This window comes from Diadema antillarum, unplaced genomic scaffold (genome assembly GCF_040938485.1).
Source record: "Diadema antillarum isolate AM-2024a unplaced genomic scaffold, OU_Dant_1.0 scf00000174, whole genome shotgun sequence".
NCBI classification, from domain to species: Eukaryota; Metazoa; Echinodermata; class Echinoidea; order Diadematoida; family Diadematidae; genus Diadema; species Diadema antillarum.
In genome coordinates this window covers 537,100-562,572 of record NW_027271063.1, presented here as the reverse complement: position 1 = coordinate 562,572, position 25,473 = coordinate 537,100, and the positions used below count along the sequence as shown (strand labels likewise).

At 38.3% G+C, this 25,473-nt stretch overlaps 1 protein-coding gene across 1 annotated transcript in view; it reads right to left on the bottom strand.

The window, feature by feature from the left end:
• LOC139722857 (uncharacterized) overlaps positions 1-24,777 on the bottom strand; it is a 69,748-nt gene extending 44,971 nt beyond the window's left edge. The window contains exon 1 of the mRNA XM_071634141.1: positions 24,384-24,777. The gene's annotated coding sequence lies outside the window, so the exon portion shown is untranslated. The remainder of the gene's footprint in view (positions 1-24,383) is intronic.
• Positions 24,778-25,473: the final 696 nt, after the last annotated feature.

The following is a 25,473-nucleotide window of genomic DNA, read 5'->3' as shown; positions in this document are numbered from 1 at the left end:
CGATAGTCGTTTACTCTCATCTTACATAGTTTTACGCACCTTATTTTCTGCTAACAAAAAAGTGATGTCTATATGAAGAGCTTGCTTCCAAAAGGCGCTAAATCCGTCATTTTTTCAATAGAAAAATGAAAATAAAAAGTTTAATTGAATTGAATTGAATATAGTTGAATTGAATTGAATATAATTGAATTGAATTGAATTGAAATGAATAGAGATATAGATAGAGAAAGGGAGATAAGGAGATACATAAATAAGCGAAGAATAGGATGAAAGGAGGGGACTGCAGGCTACAAGCTCAGCATTTTAGCACTCCCCTTCATTTCCAACATTTTTTTTTGTATCACTGTTCATAGTTTGTTTTTCATTACAATGTTGTGCCCCTTGTATTCAAATGTTGCAATCATATGTGTTGGAAAAAGAAATAAAAGGAAATGAAATGAAGTTACAGAAAAGGACGAAGTGCATGGGGATAGACATAATATAGAGGAAGGGAGATAGATGCAGCTAAGGAAATATAGATAGGAAAGGTGGGAAGATAGGTAGATATACAGGGAAATATATAGAGAGGGAGATATAGAGAGAAGAATTGATAGACAAATTGGAGTATATAGGGAGAGGGACATAAAGATCGATAGAAAAATGGAGATAAGGAAGAGAGAGAGAGATTGGTGTAGATAAAGATATAGGGAGAGAAAGAGAGAGAGAGAGAGATGGAGCGAGAGACAGAGATGAGGATTGGTTAGCGGGGATCGCTCTTGTAGAGACGGTAATGTTGTCCTTTCTGCTAGCGTGAAATGATGTGGCGTGGTGAAGAGATGTAATTGGTACTTACGCCTAACGTCACGTGGTGCAAATACTGCTGCATGGTATGATCTATCATCCCATTTTCATGCGGATATTTTCACACTTCAAAATATGAAAAGTGCACGATCATGTGGCAAATGGCACCTGATATGTCAAATAACACCTGTGTTCATTTTTTCGTCTTCTTCTTCCTCTTTCCCACGTAGGTAGCGATGCTTTTGAAAATTATAGGAAATTACCGAATAAAGCAGTTGTTACAAATTTCTACTTTGAAAAATGTTTGTTTGCAAATATGCACGTGTATGTACGTGTGTAAATACTTCGTTCGTAAGCGTGTACATTCACCAACAAATTAAATTGCCATCTGTTCAGTTATAGTTGCAGTTATTGTTGTTTTGTTTTGATTGTTATGCAGCATCTTCTGTAGGTGGTACAGACCTAAGAGGTATTCTTACATGTTTTAGACTATGAATGCGAATCGGCCTTTTTAAAAGCTTTGCGCTATCACTGTATTCGTGTAATTTCATTTCAATTTATTCGTGTATTTCGGCGTTCAGCGACAATCACACCTTTGAATCGACCAAAATTGTCGTACAAATAAAAAGATGTTGTCATGCGTGGATAATGTGACGACAAATGTGATGTTTGTTTGTTTTGTTTTTTTTTTTTGGGGGGGGGGGAATTCATGGTAACAGTCGTGTCTTTTATCAAGTCTTTACACCATCTGAGCTTAACGGCAGCCCACTGCAAATACAGCTGGTACCACAGAAGTACAAGTCAACACTTTTCGATAGAGAATCTTGAAATACGGCTATCCATCAAAGAAGTCCATATAGTCGACACATGCACAGAACACGCACACATACACAAGCACACACGCACACACGCACATACACACACACACACACACTTCTCACCTGAGACTTTATGTTTGCCATGACACTGTCAGTGTCCTCTTAAATGAATGCTTCTTTAGAAGCACCCAAGTTCACTTTGATCAACGTCGTAACCTAGCTGATTGAGGAAATGGCATAGCAGCGAACATCTAAGTGCTGGAGAGCATTATCGAGACTCCATTTTCTCCCACACTTTATGTTGTCCTTGGGTTAAAAAAGAAGATCAACTAACAGAAACAGCAGAAGAATACCCAACCTCACCAACAAAAGGAAACCACGATCAGATGTCGTTTTTCTCTATTACCTTGAAGAGTCTATTTTAGTGATAGACGTCCTAAAAATGCCAAAGTCATTGTCAAAGTACTTTGTCACTCACAAGATTGTAGACTGAAACATATCATGTAGATTGTATGGCAGAAACAAGAAACAAAACAAAATAAGAAGAAAAAACAACAAAAATGACGGTCCTTCCAGACTCACCCGTCTTCAGACAACTTTCAACCTCTAAATTCTGGTTGAGCGATCTCCCCGCCCCCCCCCCCCCTTTCTTTACGTCCCCTCGGGAACAAGTGTTACAGAGGGAATCTTGTGCGATTCCCGCGCAGCTGCCAAAGTGTTCTCTTGTAAAGAAATCGTCCGCGCCGGTTCCCGTTACACAGATCGCAGGTAAAAATATGCAAGGACATGCTGAGACACCGAAATTTAGAGTCGTGGGGTCCCCGTCTATGCCTCCTTGACACCCCGAAGGGACGAAGGAGGAACACTGCTCATCTCCTCCAAGACAAACTGCGGCTATTGCCTCCTTCTGTTCTTTTTTTTTTTCAACACTGGCGCCGTTTTGAGACTCACGAGGACCACGCTGCGTTTTCCACTTGTTGTCGGGTATCAACTTCAAAACTTGTTTTTGTTGGTTCGTCCAGTAGTTTGCTTGTTTGTTTTAGATTCAATTTGCATCTACCTACATTCTCTTTAAGTGAGTTATGTATTTTATTCATGACATTTTACATAAGAAGAATCGCTTCATTATCAGGGTGTATCAAACAAATATGTTTTCGAAGGGTTGATGTAACGTTGTTGTTATGCCCAAAGGCGCGCATGAATTTATTTGCACTCCACCTTAATACTCCTGTTAGCATTCAAGGTTTTCATTTCCGTAGGTCTGACAGATAAAATCACTGAAAATCTTCTTTGTCTATTTTGTTATTCGATGAAAAAGATACGGAGCTTTTGTAACCATTGATTATGCATATCTTCTTCGTCACAGTCTCTCTACTCTGTGCAGAAATATCCGAGTTGATTTTGTATAAACATTCTGGACTCAAAAAGTATGACACTCTGTATCTAAAATGCAACCAGTTGAGACCAATGCGATAAAGTCGTTAACACAGAGACGAACGCTGGACACAGGTTGTGAATTCAAATCGTGATAACACTTGTTCTTTGACCATCGTACTCAAAAGCTTTGTTCCCCAAGCACGGCAAATGATCTTACTGCCCGTATTTGTCTAGGTGTTATTTCAATTGTAATTAAAAAGATGTTCCGTGGCAAGGCAGCTGCTGCAGCAATGACAATGAGGATTAATGAAGGAAACCCAAACCTAAAGAGAAATTTGGATTGAGTGAAAGCAGCAACATAAGTGGAACACATAACTGAAAGTTTGAGGAAATTCGGACAATCGATGCAAAAGTTATGAATCTTTGAAGTTTGGTGTTGGAACCACTGGGGAAAATAACACATTCCATAAACTCGATACTGACCTATGTTATAAGGGTAGTAATTATTCACCCTGCTTTAATTCTGTAAGCGGTTAGTCAAGTGTTCTTTCATTATGCTAGAAAAGTAAACGCATGTTGAATTTCTTTATATTTTCTTCATAATTGTTGTCCACACATGATGTCATAAACTCAAGTAGTCTCCTAATCCAGCGGTTCCAACACCAAAACATTAAAAATTCATAATTTTTGCATTAATTGTCTGATTTTCCTCACACTTTTACTGATGCGTACTATACTAATGTTGCTGCTTTCGTTCAATCCACATTTCCCCTTGGGTTTTGGTTTCATTTAAGGATGAAGTACGTGCAATTACTCAGTTTGAACCATGGTGTATCTACAATGTACTTTCTTTCGTTATTTCTTCTTTTTTATATTTTTCCTTGTCTCGCTAGTCACAGGGTAATCCTTCACGTATGTAAATGTTTATCTTCCAGTCAGGCAGACACAGCTGATCCCAGACTCGAGGCCATATTGTTTGCACAAGCCAGTATCTGTTCTGGATGCAGCCAGCAACGAGCTTCATGATTTCAAACAAAATCAAAGCAGTCTCATCTTCCCGGGGGCGGCTTGTTATGCGAACATGATCACTGCATGACTGAAGAATTGCCGGTATTTAGCCCAGTGACAGAGATTTCTTCCCTCAATTTTGTTTTCTACATAGTCTGGTTACGTCCAGTCTCCTCCCCCCCCCCCCCCCTTCCCCGTTCCTGCAATCTTATTTGAGCAGACAACATGTGTCCTAAGATGATACTGCAGGAAAAAAAAAATCGGGAAGTCATTATTATTTTGTGAACAGTGAACTCCGGTAAGTACGTGAGGTACTCTTTCCATGTATTTTTTCCCCAGCCATTTCGTTCTGTCTGGCTTCTTATCATTTGAATTGAATTGAATTGAATTGAATTGAATTGAATTGAATTGAATTGAATTGAATTGAATTGAATTGAATTGAATTGAATTGAATTGAATTGAATTGAATTTAATTTGATTGAATCGAATTGAATCGAATTGAACTGAATTGAATTGAATTAAATTGAATTGAATTTATATCTTATAATCTTATCTATAATTGCCGTTGTATAGATATCGCTATCTATCTATCTATCTATCCATCTGCCTGTCTATCGAAATATCATTATACATATTATGTATCATTCTTTTTTATTTAGAAAACAGAATGAAACACCAACACGGGAAATGATAACAAAGGTGACAAAGTGCCCTCGAGTTGATTGCAGTAATGCATTTGTTTAAGTTCGCCGCAGTCGGTATTAAACATCAAGATCAAAATGATAAACAAAATGATAATAATATACAGGGTGCATACCTTCCAGAGCTGTCAAAAGACGGTAATACAGACGTAAGTTTTTAGAACAGATGTTGAAGCCGTATATTATGACAAGTGAATTGTTTGCGAACTTTTGTTACAATGTCGAGAAGGCGCGCAGTGAGTATTAAAGGTACCGTCGAATGGAAAACTATTATCATATTTTTAAGACCACATTAAACAAGCGGCCCTTCAGCCTCTGTACGCTATTTAATGTGTTGCAAGGGGCTGTACCTCAATCAATCAATACGCCCAGTGACTGCTGAAATGGTCTGGTAATCTTGTTAACACTCTACGAACCCTTTTTAGTGTCGGCTTGCTTGATGTCGAAAACATGGGGCCTCTTGTACCGTGTATTCTTTTTTTTTTTTTTCTTGCGGAAGACGCCATCCGTGCATGCAGCGGTTTAATACTCAAACGCACATAATACACATCAAAAACCCAGCATACACTCATACGCACCCACACAAACTCTCGCACAATCACTTTTTTAAAGGATTTATTTATTTTTTTTGGAATTCCGTTTGATGTCACCATCGTTTTCACAATGAAATGAATACAAACATTCAACTAAATCAATGTAATCATACTGAAAAAGTCTGCTTAATTGTACAAGATATAGAAATTAAAAAAAAAAACCAGCATGACATGCAAGCCTCCTTAATGGTACAAAATAGACAAATGAAAGCATAACATGGCATGAGAGCCCCAGTAAACTAAAATCTCATAAAGCATTCTTGAATTGATCAAACGAAATTCTTTTTTTTATTACATCGAAACACACACACACACACACACACACACACACACACACTCTCTCTCTCTCTGTCTCTCTCTCTCTCTCTCTCTATCTCCCGTACGGCTCATACTTTCAACAAAGAAGAAGTAGACGAAGATGATGATGATGAAGAATCAGATGACGAAGACGATGAAAAATGATACGAAGAATTTCAGCAGGACAGTGGTTTATGTCGTGAGTAAAACGTATCAAACCTGCAGCAAAACGGACACGCAGTATCTACTGCACTATTGTGTGTGAGAGCCAAATTCTCTCCCAACCGCACCGCGCGTGGCTTATTAATGGACAATTATCCGTTTTGAGTATAAAGCATTTTTGGAAAGGACACTCTCAGCGTTTCATAGACAGAGGCTGGATGGAGATTAAAGGAGTATATGAAGCGCGCACGATTAAAAATATAAAAAGGTTAGGGGGAGGAGACCTTGTATATGTAGTTTCTTTGTTTAACCACTCACCATCTGCTATATGGAATGACAGGTGCTGGATTATTGAAGGTTTCCCTGCCTGCTATCGTCACACTGCATCCCGCTAAAGTAATAAGCAGATTGCTACCTGCATGATCGGCTTGTATATTGTTTTGTGTTTTTGTCAGTATTTTTTCCCTTTTATTTTGTTTGTTTCGGGATCTTTATTTCGGTGTCATTACACTTTTATGATGGAGTGAGGTTCCAACAATGAACAAAAGTGCTTTATCTCTCTCTCTCTCTCTCTGTCACTGTAATCACGTAATGGAAGTAATGAATTATAAAGGAAGAACGGCGGGTATCCAATCGCAATATTTGTTTCATGGACGTATACAAACAAGGGAGAGAAAGGGAAAACGAAAATCGTTTGCCTTGAGATAAAAAACAACAACAAACAAACAGGAACGCAGCATATAGATGTGATATGACAATATGAAAGCAAACGTCACAATGGTTTATTATTCAGAAACTAACTACAATAAACCATAAGTGCCACCTGTTCACACTTTTTTTCTATACCCTTTGGAAAAAAAAAACAAGCAAATAAAGATAATCAGGAAAAGGGTTCATCGGGATTTGAGCGAGGGTTTTTTTATCCCATAGTAAAAACAAGCGAGTGAGGTCTTCTATAAAAGCCACTACTATAGTCCCGCGGCGGAGACCGGAGTTTGGTGACATAAGAGTTGCGTTGGTGAGTCAAAGGGGAAATCGAGTCCAAGCATAAATTAATCTGATTTAAAACGAGTAAATTCTTACGAGTTCAACGGTAAAAATTAGACTGAAATTGGATGAAAACTAAGGAAGTTATGACATTTTGAAGTTTTGCTAATTTCTGAAAATCAGTTCTTGTACAGTGGATATGAATATGCAAATGAGTTAGCTAACCATGTCATAACCTCACAATTTTCCAGTGATTGTGTACAAAATAATCACGAAAATTCAATGTTTCTGTCATTGATGTCTGAAACATGATATGAAGAGTTTGTTCGCAAAAACCGATAAGTCCATTTTTGAAGATTTTGAAGTACGGTCTCTGTCATAAAGTACAAAATAATACCTTTTAAATGATCTTATTATTGGTCACTACATATAAAGGTACATTTTTGAAGTTATGGTCAAAAGAAGCAAAAATTTTCTTATTATTCTCTTTATTTTTCTTGATCTTTATTCGCAAATATCTCCATTTGGCAAATATGGAGAATAGTGATCAGTAAGATATACGAGGATTCGAGCCTCGGGCATAATTACGTTTGAATAAAAAGCTGGAAATTTTATGTACACACTAAACGGCAAGTTGTAACGGGATGACATGCTCACTTTGTCATTCTCGTATTATATTGCCCGTTCAAGAATTGTTTCTTGAAAAAAAAAAGATAGCGAAACCTCAAAATGTTATAATTTCCTTATTTTCCATCCGACTTCGATCAAAATTTTACCGTTGAACTCGTAAGATTTTACTCTTTCTTTCCAGACTTACTTATATTTGGACTGGATTTCTCCTTTAAAAGCAAGCCCAGTTAAGGTCACAGAGCCTGTTCTGGCGCCACACGGCGGAAGCGAGGCGGTTCGTCGAGTTGATCCTTCGGTTACCGAACACTTTTTTGGATTTTGTGAGTTCATTGGATCGAGCCTCAGAGGACCCGGTGACGACAAATGTAGGCCTATTATTATTAGCGGGTCATGTCACCATTCTGTGTAATGGTTGCACGCCTTAAAGGGATCGTATAGTCTTGGTTGAGACCTAACGTCAGTTTTCTAACATTTTTGGTGAGATAATGAGAAACCTCTTATGAAATATGAAAGAGCATCTCATTTCAAGAGAAATTCAGCATATATTATATGAAAATTAGTTTTGTAGTGGCTGAGATATCCAAAACAGAGCGATTCTAATGAAAGGTGGGACCCACCTTTTATTACGATCGCTTTGTTTTACTTTGTTTTTGGATGTCTCAGCAATTCCAAAACCGATTTTCATCAAATAGACTTTGAATTCCTCGTGGTCATGGCACGCTCTATACTAATTACATAAGTGGTTTCTTTCTTGGTATCCCACAAAAAGTTAAAAGCATAATCCTCATGTCCACCAATACTTTACCATCCCTTTAAAATCCTTACCCGCAACACACCACTGGTCCATATTCAGTGTATGAAAAACTAAAACGCTTTCTGAAGATAAGGCTTTTAGTATATCAGATATCGATGATTGATCGGAAATAAAAATCTCATGCTGTTATGCCTTCATGCAAATCGTCAGGAGGGGAGGGGGGAGCCTGACTCTTTGAAACACACAGAGCAACTTTAAACACCCCAAAACAAACAAACAAATAAATAGACAAAACATAGAAAATAATTATGAACAATAGAGGAAGCAGCTGCATTTTTCATAAAATTTAAGTTGTTTTGTCGTTTTTTTTCTTTCAACTATGAAATATTTCTATCTCACTAGATGTGTCAAAACATTGTTCATGATGAGCCAAAAGTATTTTACGTACAGTCCAATGTTGTTCGTAAAATCTTATCGCATTTCCTTTTTCACAACCAACTGCATACCCTCCTCCTACACAATCATGACAATGAGCGGAAATGTTTGTCAAGTTCTGGTAATAACGAAAAAGAGAAGGAGAGAGAGAGAAAAAAAAACCCACAAATATATCTGCCCTAAGCTCAGTCTGTGGCACTGATTGATCTTGCCAATTATTTATGCCCTTACCGAGGGAAGAGGGTGCCTAATGGAGCGGCTGCCCATTCATGCTGTTTGCTGTCTATGATAGATACCAGTGCCAGTTGTCTGGATCGTGTAGGGTAATACTTCACAACATGGTGACTTTGTGAGCATATGTGGTTTCAAAGTTCTCTCTTTCTATCTATCTATCTATCTATCTATCTGCTTATCTATCTACCTATCTACCTATACTCTATCTATCTATCTATCTATCTATCTATCTATCTTTCTCGTCCTTTTCCTCTTCTTCATCGTCATCTTCTTCTAAAAAGAGTGCCTAAATGTTTTCGTTTTTCGGTAATCAGCAGACATAAAAGTAGACCTACATTGTACCGTGAACCCACAAGAAGATGGTAATCATCATGCGTTGGTATGTGGAGGTCTCCCTCACCAATATAGTTGGTGTTTCTTAACTCAAGACGCCGAACATTATTGTTTCGTCTGGTCGAGTTTGTGTAGCACAAGGCAGGGAACCAGTCATGAGGAATGTATGTGTCCTATTTCAATTCAATTCAATTCAATTAAATTCTATTTTATTCATATCAATTCAAATTTATTCTTATTTGTGTGTGTGTGTGTGTGTGTGTGTGTGTGTGTGTGTGTATGAACCAAAACATAAATTTCACTTTAAATCTTTTGTAACAGAAAAAAAGGAGAATTCAAACAAGATAATGTGAAATGAACAGAGTATACAAGAAGAGTGAAACCCTACAGCATTTATACATTGTAACGAATGCCGAAGTAATCAAAGTGAAGTGAATATGCAATGGGCGAAAATGATGGAGGGACCCCTTGAAAAGACAATGCTTGTAGTATGTGGGACCCTTGTGGGGAGGAAGCTCAACAGAAAAAAAAAATTGAAAAAAGAGAACATAATATGAGTGCAGATTGGTATATTGCATGCCGTGGAGCACATAGATTGTGAGGGGGGACTCGCATTCTTGCACCCAAAGTCTGTCGTGCACGCGCTGATTGCTCCCGCTTGTCAGCACGTTTCCGCCCCTTTCCCTCAATCTGCCGTCATCTGTACAAGACTCGGGGTCAGCAGTCATTATTGACTCAGTTAAGCACGAACGATTGTCATCGCAGGGATTTTGGAAATTTTGACTGAACAAAAAAAGAAAAGCAGAGTCAGGTATAACTTTCTCGAGGTGTAGAATGATAAAACATGTGGAATTATATATTAAAAACTACGTGTATATTACAAGGAATGAAAGGAGAGTGTTTGCGTGCAATATAATTGCTTTTGTAAGTTTTAGAATTGTTGTTGTTGCTTTTTACATTATTGTACAAAGTTCCAAGGTTCCAATATCCACGTGACTCCCTGTGCACGGATATGATTTGCTATCTACCAACGGACGTGATACATTAATGATCTACTGCTCGGATAAAACGACCTTGTTTTGCCTTGTTCTACAAAGACACACACACAAAAAAACACGCACACACACACCTACACACACGCACACACGCACACACACACATATATACACGCACGGATATGATTTGCTATCTACCAACGGACGTGATACATTAATGATCTACTGCTCGGATAAAACGACCTTGTTTGCCTTCTTCTACAAAGACACACACACAAAAAAAAAACACGCACACACACACATACACACACACACATACATACAAAAATGTACGTGATGACTTGGTCGAGATGGGTTATTGAGGTAGGTAGTATACGAGGCTGTGATATATTTTTTCATCGCTCAAAAAAAAGGGGGGATCCTACACAGAGATGATAAAGGGAAATATTTTATGACACCTGCACTAGCAGTAAAGGTGTTTTGCACTATTTTTTTTTTTACTGTTCGTGACATGCAACGCACTACCGTTTTTGTCGACTGTGACGTCAGCTAATGGACGGTCGACCGACAGAATGCTGGCGTAAGCTACTTTAATGTACGGATAACCTCATATTATGCATCGGAATGTTGCATTCCTTTGGTGCGATTGTCAATGACTTAATTCAAATTCTAATTGCAAGAGGAAAAGTAACGTTCCTTTTATACTCGAGTGTACCGAAATACTGATGTCTGCAGATTCGGCTACTTTCTCAGTCTTAACGTTTCAAACGTGATCATCATTATCAACATCCAAACAGCATCGCATTCACATACACGAATGCGCATACACACAGAATCATACATACACACGCCCACACAAACGATTACATAGAGCATTCCCTGATGCAAATTGTGTTGATGTTACCAGTGTTGATTTTGACACTAATGACGCCATGAAAACGCATGAAAACTGTAACTACTCCGCCTACGCTATATGGCGACATAGGAAAGTGTACCTGTACTTTCAACAGCAATAACCCCCCCACCCCCCCCCCCCCAAAAAAAAAAGGATGATCACAAGGGCGACTAAATAAGTAATTCTTGTGCCTCCCATAGATATCCCTGGCCTCTCGTGTTTGACTTTGTGGTAAAATCATCGTCAAGGATAATATTTCGGATCAATATTTGAGCAATCAACTCAAAATATTTTCACCTTTTCCCGCGCAATTAAGTGACAACGCCTATCATGGACATGGTAACATTGTCTATTAAAGTTTTTGTTTCTTTTCTTTCATCTACTATTATAAACTTGTCAATACATTGCTGACGGCTACGTAATGATACTGCTGTCGCTGTAGGAATTGTCTATTTTGACTCTTGTTTTGACTTCCTTACCTGGGAGTTAATTAAGCCTTGTGATTATAAGAATGCCTTTGAATAAAAGAGGTCAGTAACCAGAATATTTTACAAACGAGGCTGTGTCTATAAACGAATGCAAAAATCGACTTCATAACCAGACTGTGAGAAAGGGCGAGATAAGCTGCCTTATCGGGATTGGGAAAAAAATACATTGTAATGATTATATTTTTCCTTAGTTCTATATATTTTAGTAAAATTATGCAAAGAGGGTGCTTTGATCAGGTTGATTCATAATGCCATTTGACACCAAAATGAAGATTGTTTGTTATTGTTATTGTTGTTGTTTTCGTTTTGTATTCGTAAGGGAGGTATAGTCTATGCGGGATTACCTCAATTTTATGACCATTCTAATAGCTTTGCTCCTTTCTGGATAATCAAGGTATTTCTTCCAGCTTGCATAACTATATTTCCACCTGTTTGCACTTAAAGGACACCGCCGGATGATTTTCAGATTTTTACATACTGAACAACTATAAAATCATTTATACTGAGGACAGAGTTTCAGAATTTGTGATAATTGGGATGAAGATTAAGAATATTTTTCAAAATTTAGGACAAATAGCAACGAACAAGGATGATGACATGGCAGAGTCACCATAAGAATGCATGAGTTGGGACTCTTGGAAGCAGAACAAAAGAAGAAGGCATTCTAGATTATACACAGGTGAACTCGCAAGCAAGCGGTATTGTAATGAAATTACACTGCTACATTTCTGAAATATGTGAACCTCCTATGTCATCATCCTTGTCCAGTGTAATCTGCTTAACGTTTTTTTCAAAGTATTGTTTCTCTGCTCAAGGACTACAATCAATTCAACAAATCTATGTATATGGAGTTGTCGATTTATGTACTACATGATGTGAAATTATGAAAATCGTCTGGAATGTCCCTTTCAAGATCACGTGTTGTTATCCCCCATTCCTTTTTTCTCCACATTTACAGATCTATTTATAGTCTACTTTAACATGAGACCTGCCCAAATTTAACTGGTCATTTCAAACACCCTCTCACACATTACATGAAAACCCCTTTAATAAAGATTGCGTTACGATATTCTATTCTGAAAGTCTTTGCCGAGTGTGCGCTCATCTTCATACGTCTATCATTTTTTTTTTTGACCGCCTCTTCTGATTGAGGACTTGCGGCGGATTAATTGGTCTCGAGTGGACCCCACTTAAGTCTGTGTTGTGATGTCGCCACCCGCTAACACTGAACAAATATCGTGATATCGCAGCATGGTCAGCCTGAGATTGTGCGTTGGATAAAAAGCCGTTACCAAGCAGACTGCAGTCACCCCGTGCAGGACCCGGGAGACGTTGACCTGCCTTCTTGTCTTTGTTTCTTCTATCCATTTCTCTCTGTCTCTCTTCCTTTCTCTATATCTCTCTATCTTTCTCTTTTCTAACTGTATATACCCATCCAGAAGTCATGTGTGTGTGTGTGTTTGTGTGTGCCCACGCGCGCCAAGTTTTGCGTCACGCGTCAAGATCTGTAATAGCCCGATTCATCTAAGACCGATCCAAAGTCATGTTGGCATTCTGTCGCGCCCTCCTAGCTAGCGGAAATTTATTCATAATATGCTAAGAGTACACAACATACATACATACACACTCTTCTTTACGTACACACACACACACACACACACACACACACACACACACACACACACACATACCTAACCTGACTCGAGCTGATGACGTCTATCTTGTGTTCCTCTAAAGATTCTGCGGGTTTTTTTCGTTTGTTTTTTGTTTTTGTTTTCTTTTATGCACTCACGACAGGTCATGACGGTGCTGGGAAGAAAAGTGATGAAATTACTGTATCTATCACGAGCGGCTACCTTTATCTACAGCAATGAGAAAAACGAACCAGCTGAATTCTTTCACTCGTTTCTGGTTTTGATGTTGGTGTGCGTGTTTTGTTTGTTGTTGTTGTTGTTGTTGTTGTTGTTGTTTTGAAAGCTGACTGTCATTGAAAACTCTTTGCCATCGACCCTTACGTGAATTCATACAGTCTTCTCGTTTTTTTACGCGTTTGCAATGGGTGGCACGACACATGGAATTTACGGCATGTGAAGTTGGCGGGAATTCTCGTCGGACAAGCCATGAGGACACCGCGCCACTCAGATCGTATTTCCCTCCTCCGAGGTGCGCCCTATGACGATCTTCCCTTCGTTCCGTTAACGAATCCTTCATTTGATGATCACGCTGTTTCTGTCTATCGTGTAGATGATTACTTTACAGCCGTAAATAATCTTAGTAGTCTTGCGTCTAGACAATCTATCATTCATTCGTCAAATTCCGGGAAAGACGTAATAAAATTTCCTGTTTCGTATCAAGTATGGAATTAGTTTAAAAGTCCAGAATCTCTACTATCGCATACATATTTTATCGTTTATACATCTTCACCTTTGATAGACCCTCCAACGAATATCAAAGCAGTTGGATACTCAACATCAACATCATCTCAACCCCCATGGCAATGCATTTGACGTAGAAAGTAGTGAACGGAAAGGAAACTATAGAACTGAATGACCCCTCTCGCAAAATAATCTTGATAACAATGAAACCGAAAACAGGCCCCTAATACTATTTGAATAAAACTTGATGGTACATTCTAGCAGAATTTGCACGCCATCCTTTGAACAGATAATCTGCTCCTGCCTGAAGTAGATATAAGCTGGATTTAATTGAATGGAACGGTTGTATTTAGGATCAAACTTCTAATCAAATGACCCCATTGTTTCTGAATGACAATAATAAAAGTACAAAGAGAGAAAATACAGAACACAAAAATGATTAAGAATAAAAATCTAAAGATAATTGAAATATCAACACATCAATACAATAATTGTACATCTGACAAAAATAAAAATAGTCAGCATGTGTTAAGAAAAAGGAAGCCCCATGATTTATGCTAGGTTTATATACCTTATAAAGACGCTCATATAACATCAGATATTATGTAAAATATATGATATATTTTACATACATATAGATAAAAAGATAGATCAACAGATTTATAGATATGATAGTCATTCCGCATTTTTTTTTTTTTTTGGTTTACTATCTCTTTCTCATTAGATGAAATATCTCTTGCTCTCTAAAAGAAAAAAAAGTAAACAATCACTGGACCAAAGAATACTGATATGTCCAAAAGGAAAAGTACATGGTTTTTAACTTGTTTATCAACGTGGAGGTAATTACTTGACATCAACTCCATCTTGATAGAGGAGAGCGAGTTGGCGCATATACGTTCGAAATTTGTGTATACGGGTGTATTACGTTCTTTCATGCGCTTTGATGCCTCCATTTTCAAGATGCTGATACCAAATTCATGAATGCAGATGGACTAAAAATATTCCAAGTTGGGGTGACTCCGAGGGCTTTTGTCGGCAAGAACTACGTTTCACCTCATCACTGAAATTTCTTGCAGATAATAATCTCGAAACGTCTCGCATGGACGCGCAAATGGTTCTCGATGAATACTGAGATGACCGCAGCATCAGCGGGCACACACACACACACACACACACACACTCACACACACAGCAAAAACAAAAGCAAAACGTTGATAGAAACAAGCAAGCGACAAGATAGAACAAAAAAAATCATTTGAAACCGACTGTTTCCACAAGTACAATCCACTGGCGTTGCTCATATGAGATTGTTATTATTATTATTATTATCATTATTATTATTATTATTATTATTACTATTATTCATTATTATTATTATTATTATTATCATTATTATTATTACTTCTAATACTACTACTATTACCATTACTACTACTAATTTCAAAATTATTGTCATCCCAGTTGACTTTTGTGTAACCTGTGAGAGACAATTCTGTTCATATAGCTCTCATTTAGGAATAAATTAGATATATCTGTTAGTGATAATATAAAACAGGCTGTTCCATTCACCTCCTATTTCCAGATACAATCGTGGCCGTAATCATTTGATAGGCACGAAACATTCATAGAAACAACAACACCCACCCAAACACACACATACACACATACACAAGTTATTCGAATTTAAGGAAACAGATAACTTGATCATCCTGTCTTGTTGAGATGCATGCATGGGAGGGGGTGAACAAATGATATAAGAATCTCTCTCTCTCTCTCTCTCTCTCTCTCTCTCTCTCTCTCTCTGTTTTCTGCCAAAAATTAACCCATTATCTGATGCAAACTGCATATATGTCAGTTGTTAGGGGTATTGGTTCATTCTGTAATCCTACATAAGACCCTTTAAAAGTTCACAATTATCTTGACGATGAACTTTGCCTGCGAAGTATACTAGCAATGTAGAAAATCTAAATGTTTCATAAGTGTTGATTCATTTTTCGTTCCTATTTCCTTTTTCAGTCCCTGACTCTTCAGATCAATGGAATACACTGTATAGATCAGTCTGTCAGTCCGTGACGTAGAAGAAAATGGTAATCACGAGACATTGTTTCAGAAAAGAAAATTGTAGACTGAAAGCAAATAGATATATTGATAAATGAATGAATGAATGAATAAATAAATAGACATTTCAATACACAAATAAATGAATTAATGAATGAATAAATAAATAGATAAATAAGTGAATGAATAAATAAATAACTAAATGAATAAATAAATAAATACATGAATAAGCAGATACAGCAGCCAAAGTCTGAAGTTCTTGTACAGGGTTCTTAGCGACGAGTTTGCATTGACCATATAACTAACGGAGGCTAAGTTGAAGAACTACAATTTTTTTTTTTCCAGTTGCTTCTCATCTTTTTTCTTATCGGCATATCTGTACAGACATAATATAGAGCTTACATATATATACATACCGAATATATGCCAAGTAAAGATACCTGCAACGCGATGGGATCACATATTGTTTTAATATGTACGCAAGGTCTGCTTTTTGTTTCTCTTTTGGCCATTATCATAATCATATAGACATTATTCAAAGCCAATGTTGGCCAACCTAAATGCAAAACACGTGTTTGTGTGTGTCAGCGTGTGAGCGTTTGCGTGTGTGTGTGTGTGTGTGTGTGTGAGTGTTTTTTTTTTACCGTGATTTGAATGCACTAAATCCAATTGGATTGCGCAAAATCTGCTTCAATCAAAATAGTTGCCTTTTCATGGCGCCATTTTTCTTCTTTAGATATAGCTACTTTTCACATTAAACACTTAATAAAGTTTATCTGGTTCTCGTCTAGTCACACTGACAAAGATTAAGACGTCAATAATTTGCTTGATATTTTTAAACAGATGATATATTCACTATTTTCTATCCAGATTTCAAAATCCTAGAACGATTCGGAGTTTTAATCGTAAGCCTTGCTCTTTAATAAAGCGTGTCACAAGTTCTTGTCAGACATTGTCAGTGGTGATTTGAACGCTTTTTGATGCCTTGTCGCCTGCATTCTTGAGTGTATTTCATGTCAACGCCATTTTTTTAGTGGCAGTTTTGGTATCATTGCTGCGTTACGTTTTTGTATCTTATTATGACGTTATGGCTGAAAATCATAGAGATTGAGGCCGAATTAGATTACACCAAAAAATTTGCGCCATAAAATTAGAGTTTAAATGGACGCCTTCATCATGTTTATGAAGTTTTCGTGGTCGCAAGTCAAACACATGTAACGTTGCATGAAGTTATTTTCAACAAAAGACCAAAAACACATTAAGCTAGCTAACCGCTAAGAGGACCTCTGTTTGTGTTTCATGTCGAGAGTGTTTACAGGCGTGATTACAGCGTAATACATCGACAGAATCTGCCGCGGTTGTGACATCCTGGAAAGAAAAAAGAAAGTTTACTCGAACCTCTCTCTTAGTTGAGAACGTAGAAGAGAAAATGAAAGTAATCTGTTAAACACGGAATTTTCAACTGCAGAGGTGCATTCTCGCACCTCGACAACATCAAGGGCAAATGTTCCACTTAGAAAGAACGAGTACACCGCGCGCCCCCTCTGACAAGAATAATTAACGTTGGTGAACGCAGCATCCCTAACAACCGGGGCGAGATGTATTCCGCCACCCGCAGCTCTGGGGAGAAAAAGTACACCTCCCTAATTCTATTGGGGCGTAGCTCCCTACGTGACGGGTCGCAATGCACTTGTCAAAGAAAGCTTGGATTATGCCAGGTTTTTCCCCCTTCTTCTTCTCCCCTCCTCCTCCTCGTCTCTAAGACTTATCCACAATGTTAAACATCCCGTGGGAGGCTTCGATGGCAATTGGTATTGGCGGAGGGCTACAAAGTCATGTGTAGCAGCAAACGCAGACAAATTGTGACTCAATTTCATATCCCACAAGACTACAATATCCATACCCCTCCCAAAAGTGTGAGTATGATTCCTTATATCCACGTCGAAACAGACATGACGATCTAGACGAGCGAATATTAAAGCTCATTTTTTTTTTCTAAAAGAGAACATTCTAATATCGTTATGTGCGATGAATACAATGAAAACTTATTAAGGTGTGGGAAGCGCAAAAACATGCATAAAGTTATTTTTCTTTTTCTTTCATTTGAAGAGGAGTATCTTGAAACTGCTTCAGTAACGACAACGCATTCGATCACAGTTACTTTAGTTGACAGGGTTCATTAACAAGTGACAGAAAAATAAATTGGTTGCAGCGCTGAAGTGATGGGGTCTTTACTTCAAAATATTTCACTCATAGCTTTCAGATGCCGAAGAAATACGGTGACGAGAAATCGATGCACAGAGAAAGACAAAATATTATAAGAGAAGTTATAAAAGCCAATAGTCGTTTGATTGAATCACCTTGCTAAATCATATTTATGTGATAATGTATGTCTACTATATAAACACACACATACACACACACACACACACACACACACACACACACACACATATATATATATATATATATATATATATATATATATACATATACACGTTGTATGTATTTGAGAAGGTTGTCCACGTGTTGGCGTGATGCTGTAATAAGATTAAAAAGGGAAAAACTGGAACAAAGTTAATGCAGTATTCACCAACAGTTTATATCAGCACACAAATTTTCGAGCGATTCGCTCTTTCTCAAGTGTTGATACACTTTTTGATCGTATATCTATCTATCATTATATAGTGAGAACTTCTCTTTCTTGTATGTATACACACACACACACACACACACACATATATATATATATATATATATATATATATATACAATTTTGGTACGGTTTTGTATAGTTATAAAAGTCAATACATATATTGCTTGTCCACTCATCGTTTTCCTGCATCTTAAAGCTGCATCAATTCTGTATATTTATGTATAATCATGTATATGTGTAATACTGTAATCGTATTTTGTTGGAAATGAAATAAATGAACTGAAATATGTTAGATAAATAATTATAATATCCTTCGTCCAGAAGGCATGGAGGGTGTACAGACTATCATGAAATAATGACGTGTATACACGTTATTTTATCGCTATAGTTGAAGTTTATTGGTCTGACCTCTAGAAGCGAAAAAAGAGAGAGATAAATCCCTATACATTCCAGGGAGATCACCTGACATTGTTGGTGCCCGCTGATCAAAAAGACCCGTAGAGGTCATCATCATCAGTATTCAAAGCCGGGATTTACAAGAGTCCGTCAACATTTCAAATGAATTTGGCATTGTCGTCAATATATGTCGGCTGTCAATAGTAATTCATATCAGGGAAGAACGCTGCGTTCATTTTGAGGTCAAAAATAATCATGAGCAATATGCTTGTATGTATAGCTGTAACTCGATATCTACCTAAGATAGCACTTGCACACAATCATTCCGTTAAGTTTAGTTTTGTTTCCTATCCTTCTTTTTAACCAAAACGACGCACGCACAATATTCCCTTAATATCAATTATTGTTACTGATGGTTTAGATATTGAATATTGTCCTCTCCAGGCACACGTGCGTGCGCACACGCACACAACACGTACGCACGCGCGCACACGTACAGGCACGTGAGTTTTAGCCTTGCACTTGAACCAAAATCTACTTGGCAATTCGCCTTGTGAGGTACATAATAACGGATGATCATGCTAATAACGAACCAATGTAAGAAGGGGCCTCTGTTTAACAGAATTCAAATTTATCTTCACGAACCTCTAAGGCGAATCTTTCTTTCAACTGCACCCCTATACAGTTGAATCTGTACAGTTTGACTGAGTCACTGATTGTTTGCACTCTCTGCATATTACAGTATAGCCCCACGCGTTGGTATTCATGTTAACATCTCTTTGTGCTGCTGACAAGAGCGTTCGGCTCTTCATTATGAAATTTGACGGGAAAGCAGAGGGGTTCTGCAGCAGCTGATACGACTAAGGTTACAGCAGCGGGAGCGAGGATCGCGGGGACGCGTGTATGTTGTGGGGGCGGACGGATTAGCCCTGGGTCACTTCTACTTAATTAGAAAAATGTCTCCCTGCCTCTGTTTGTGCCGGACTTATCGCAAATGATAATGATAAAGACATGACTATGTATATCTATAGTCAGTGAGCTGACAGACGTGAAGGCTCCCTTGAATGGATAGGAATAAAAGTTGGAGATTATACGCCGAGAAGAAAGTGTTTGCTTGTGGTATAGTTCTTATTTGATTGATAAACGTGAGATACGATTCAGCCTAGCGACAGTACTACAATACAAGCGAAATACAAAGCGAAATTGATACACATGTTGACGGCTAATGTACAAGCATATATATGTATATATCGTGTCAAATGTACGTACCGAACATATTTTTGTTTTGCTTTGTTGTTTATTTCCTCTTTGACATTTCTATTTTTAGCATTTGCAACTAGCAACTAACAGAATGTAATGCACTTGACATGAAAGAATAAATGACAATGAAGACTTAATTTGACATCAGTGGTCTCAAACATACGATGTAGAAACCAATACACACAAATACACACACACACATATACACAAACAAAACAAACGCACACTGTCATGAATATACATACAATGTACTGGTAGTAATAGTGTATGGTTGGCTTTAAATGTGTGTATGCATACAGGTTGACCAGATTAGTAGAGACGTTTCTATTTGGTATAGCTACTGTACATGCATGTGAAAGGAAAAAGCTTGCACAAAATCTAGAATGTTCTTGGAAGTGCCTACATGTTTGCTGAGTGATGCAATACATACACTCTCCTTGTAGCCCAATGCGATTGGTAGTTATTCCAAGGTACAAGTAGGATATTATGCACATAACTAGACAGGAAGTCAGAGTATCTGGAAGGCTCTTGAACTTGCAAATATCGATCCCCAGATTGGAGAGAACTACAGAACCTTCAAGAAAGGGTGAAGGTACCTATATAAGCCACAGAAATTCTGAAGTACCCAACACCTCTGCTGTGGGAAGCTACGTCACTTCTAGCTCTGTAGCGACTTGTTATAGGCAGTCCTGTGTTACCTGCTGACCTGCTATATTTGTGAAGATAAGGCCTGGGTGGCATATGCCTGCGGAAACGTATTACCTATTAATAAACGGCCTGAACATTAGTTTATTGGTTCTTTTGTGCGATCATTCTCAGTGTGATTTTGGTCGTAACAACACACACACACACACACACAGATACAGACACACACCCACACCTAAATATACAGTAACAGTTCACTGATGTGTTAAGACTCTCCCAAAAGTTCTCTCTTCCTCTCTCTAACTCACCCATTTAATGTCTTCCTCACTCACTCTCTTCATGATATGCTATTCGTGAAGAAATGTGGGTCGTACATCATACTATTTTGTTAAAACGATTAAACTGGAAAGAAAACAGTACAGCATTGGTTACTCTGATTCGAAAATTGGGCATTTCTCTCAAGCGGCTTCTGAAAAAAAAAAGGAAGAAAGAGAAAAAGGAAATGGAGAGAAAAGCCCTTCAACAGCATATTTTATTTCAATCTGTTGGCCAAGCTGCTGCCTACTGCTTGCTGAAATCAAATTACGCTGGAAAATTTCACGCAAAATGAAAAGTGATGCAGAACTGGTCGTCGTTTTTCTTTTGAGATGAGTCAGTATTGCCTTCACTTTGTTCGAATTTCGCCAAAAAAAAAAAGAAGAAGAAGAACAAGAAGGAAAAACACCGTTGTACAGATTTTCCTATATATTGCAGTGTGGATAGGAAAAAAAGTACAAAGCAGGTAGGGTTCATATTCAGTTCATAAGAAAGAAGTTTTCTGAGCCCGTCATGATTACTGTAACATCTAAGGGGAGGGAAAGAAATAATCTACGGCCTTGGAAGACGATTTTTTTTTTCTCTGGCAATAGATAATTCAATCGTGCTTTTCGGATCCCAAAGCCTTTGGGCATGGTGGTCAAACTACTTTGTTCTCGCTGGGAGTTGCATAATTTGGTTTGTTTTTGCCTTTCCCGAGTTGTGACGTATGGTTTTATGCTGACGACAGAGAGTCAATTTCAATTCTTGCCTCCGATCTATCACTTCCCTTTGAACCATCAGTCCTTCTTCCTTTCCTATTCTTTAATTGTTGTTTCACTCTATCTCCCCCTCTCTCACCTCTCTCTCCCTCTCCCTATCTCTTGCTCTAAGTTTTCCAGTGTCTCGACAATGTCATACTAGCGTTGACTTACGAAACGAGTTTACGAAATAAGGCTTATTTATCTCTAATTGACCTCTGTCTTCCTTAGCTATTAAACTCCTCTCTCTCTCTCCCTCCACTGTTTTATTTTCTTCTTTCTATCTTCTCTCTTCCCCTTTCACTCTTTCATTTCGTCCATCTTCTTTTTTATTTCTTTTACCTTTTCCTCGTGTTCTTCTTTTTATTTCACACGGTCTTTCTCAGCAGCCTTTCCTTTTTAGTGTCTGTGCTTCTGTCTCTTTCTAATTCTCTTGAACGTCGTCCTACATTCGGGTCCAAGCATCAATCAACGGGCAGGTAGCAGGCTGAATCTGGGTTAGGGGTGTTCACTGCCTTCAAACGCCCGTCCACTTATGTACCCGAGTGGCGCTAGACGTGGAAATCCCGACAACTCTTGGGAGGTACGTGGTACGTTTTTTCCTCAAAGGCTTAATCGATTCCCCACCTATGTCATACTTTGTTAAGTTGTTTTTGCACCCGACATCACTGGTCCTCCGATCAGACTACGGGGACCGTATCATGAGGGAGTCCATGGAGAACATCTTTCACGTTCGATAAATATCACTTTTGACATCTGGACGTCATCTGGACGTATATGTGGAAAGATATGCCTCAACTTCTTTTCCCATTTCTACCTGGATTCTGATAATGATGATGATCTATATAGCTGGCAAGCAGTCTTAAAACACGACGGTAATTCATCATTGCACAGGTTCATGTTGGTTGCGAGCGAACACAAAAGTCAAGTATAGGGAAATGAAAAACATGTCTTTATAAATGTGGTGACTATGAAAGACTTGTCAACTCCCGATACTTTATGAAACACCTTATTTTGCAGTTTCATATTTAAGGCGAAAGGGAAAACAACAACATAAAGCGAAAGGTTGACGGCATACAATATTCGTGATATCCAGCTGAATCATGATACGCACTGACATCTGTCGTTAACAAACTCTCCCTCTCTTCCCCCTCGTATTGAAGTTTCACATTATCATTTTATTCATTAACCACTTAGGATATCTGATCATTTTCTTTGCTATAGCAACAATCCAGTTCCAAACATACCAGTATATTTCTGTAATCCTCTCCCTAAACGCAACTTACAGACGAATTATTGATTCCCAATTACAATTTCAAAATGGAAGGCACATACTTTAAAGTAATGCTAAAATAGCCTCATCACAGGAACGTTAAAATGGATTGGAATCAATTTGTTTCTGGTTGACCTCCCCGTATAGTTGACTGCAACATGGATTCTTAGCAAAAATACATTATAGGCCAAGTATATGTCATGTTATGCTACCAACACAACAGGCATTGCATCGACCAGATTTGAGGCTCGTCACGACATCAAAGAAGAACCCCGTTAAAATGGTTTGGATTCATCTCGCGACGAGACACTACCATTTCTAATCTTCCCTCTTGGGCAAGATTTATTCCCACTAGTCATTGCCAAGGCAAAGTGAATTCAGTATCCCCTAACAGGTCTTGGAAACCAAGATGTGTAATTGACTTCGCTCCGTCTTCTTCGGGAAACAGCAGGTTGAAATCAGCAATCTATATTATAATCTTTAATTTCTAAAGTGATCCTTGCACAATCACCGGGGAATCATAACTTGATTCAACTCTGCTTTCGCTAGAGTCTGAACAATCGCACCAAAAATGTGTTAATAACGTCCTCTAGCATTAACTGTAAATAATGTGAATGTCGTGGTCAAAATTAATTTTAAAAAAAATCAGCAAAAAAGTATACCCGATTTATTCAGAAATCATCAACAACAACGAAGAAAGAAAAGACAATCAATGGCAAGAAAGAAGCGAAAACAAAAACAAAACACTGGTGCTACATGTTCCAGTTTACCATCTGACAGACTATAAGCCATGAAACAAGGAGTTGGTGCAACGGAGACATCGTACTGCTGAGTTGCCGTTGTCTTACAAGGAGCTGGTTGAAAATTGATAATGTGACATGATGCTCTTTTAGAATGAGGACAAATTGTTATACGGGTGATATTCTTGCAGTCAAAGAGAAAGCAGAGATATCTGAACCACGTACTACTAAGGCCGCGTTACTCTTGTTCTTTGTATCGTTTGTGTGTGTGCGTGTGTGTGTGTGTTTTTTTTTCTTTGTACAAACGGAAACCAAAAGTTCAGCGATATTCGCATCGGATAAACCGGAAAGACACTATCTTCTGAATAACAGCAAGAGCAATCGTAATAAGTGCAAGTGAGACCATTCAAATATGAAACATTGTCTGATTATTCTTACCTGACACTGTTGAATGTCTGGGACTTCTTGATGGCACACGGTAATCAAGTTATGGTCGCGTTAGGTATCTTCTCTTTTTCTCGTTAACCAGAACCGCACGCCTTCTCTGTTCAACCAACTGCTACTCTTTCTTTTCTTTGCCCGCGGCGTCTTTGCCAAGTTGCCGCTTCGACACTTATATCCGGCACCTGAAGATTGCTCTGGAAACTCTTCTCTCAAAGTGATTCGTCTCTCGCTGTCTGTTTCTCTGCTGTCTTTTTTTTCTCTCTCTTCTGTTCTTGCCCTCAGCCGATGCAGCGTTCCCACAAAATTGACTTAATGTTCACTGCAGTTGATGGTCAGTCGGTGCTTGGACGGGAGATAAATACGCCGCTCGCCTACTTGACTTATTCGTCGGTCGATCACGCATTGGATGCCTCGCGCCATCCCCGCCAGACTTTATTGCCGCCGCATCAAGGGGTTTTGCGAGCACTGGCAGATTGGAGCGATCTGATTGGTCGGTCTTCCGTCAAGTGACTAGCTACGTCATCAAACACTACCCACTATACTTCTTTTTTGGAGCACAATGTCAAATGTTTCATCAATGGACTATGTTTGGCGTAGTGAAAATGCGCGTGAAATGAAGGAGTCTGCAGGGTTGTAAAAAACATCAACCACCCTCTCTCTTCCGACTAAAAATTCCACCTCTTCTCTCTCTCTCCCTCTCTCTTTCCTTGTATCTCTCTCACTCTATTTTGAGTCATATTCCTTTTCCAATATCCTTGAGGTGCGTTATGGACAAATTTTCACTCCTACATCATTAATATTTTTTCTAAAACCTTTTCTGTGCCAGGGACTTTAGACGGTTTGTACAATGCTATGGGTTTTTTTTACTCTCATCGGCACTCAAAGCATACGAAGGATTTACGGACTGTTGCATACAGTAACTGCAAACCAGTACACTTTCAGATAAACTATAGGGGTGTGGAACAGAGGTGGTTTAACATTGGGAAAACGGCATCTATTGTAAAAGTTAAAGGACAAGTTCACCTTCATAAACATGTGGGTTTAGTGAATGCAGTAATATTAGTAGAACACATCAGTGAGAGTT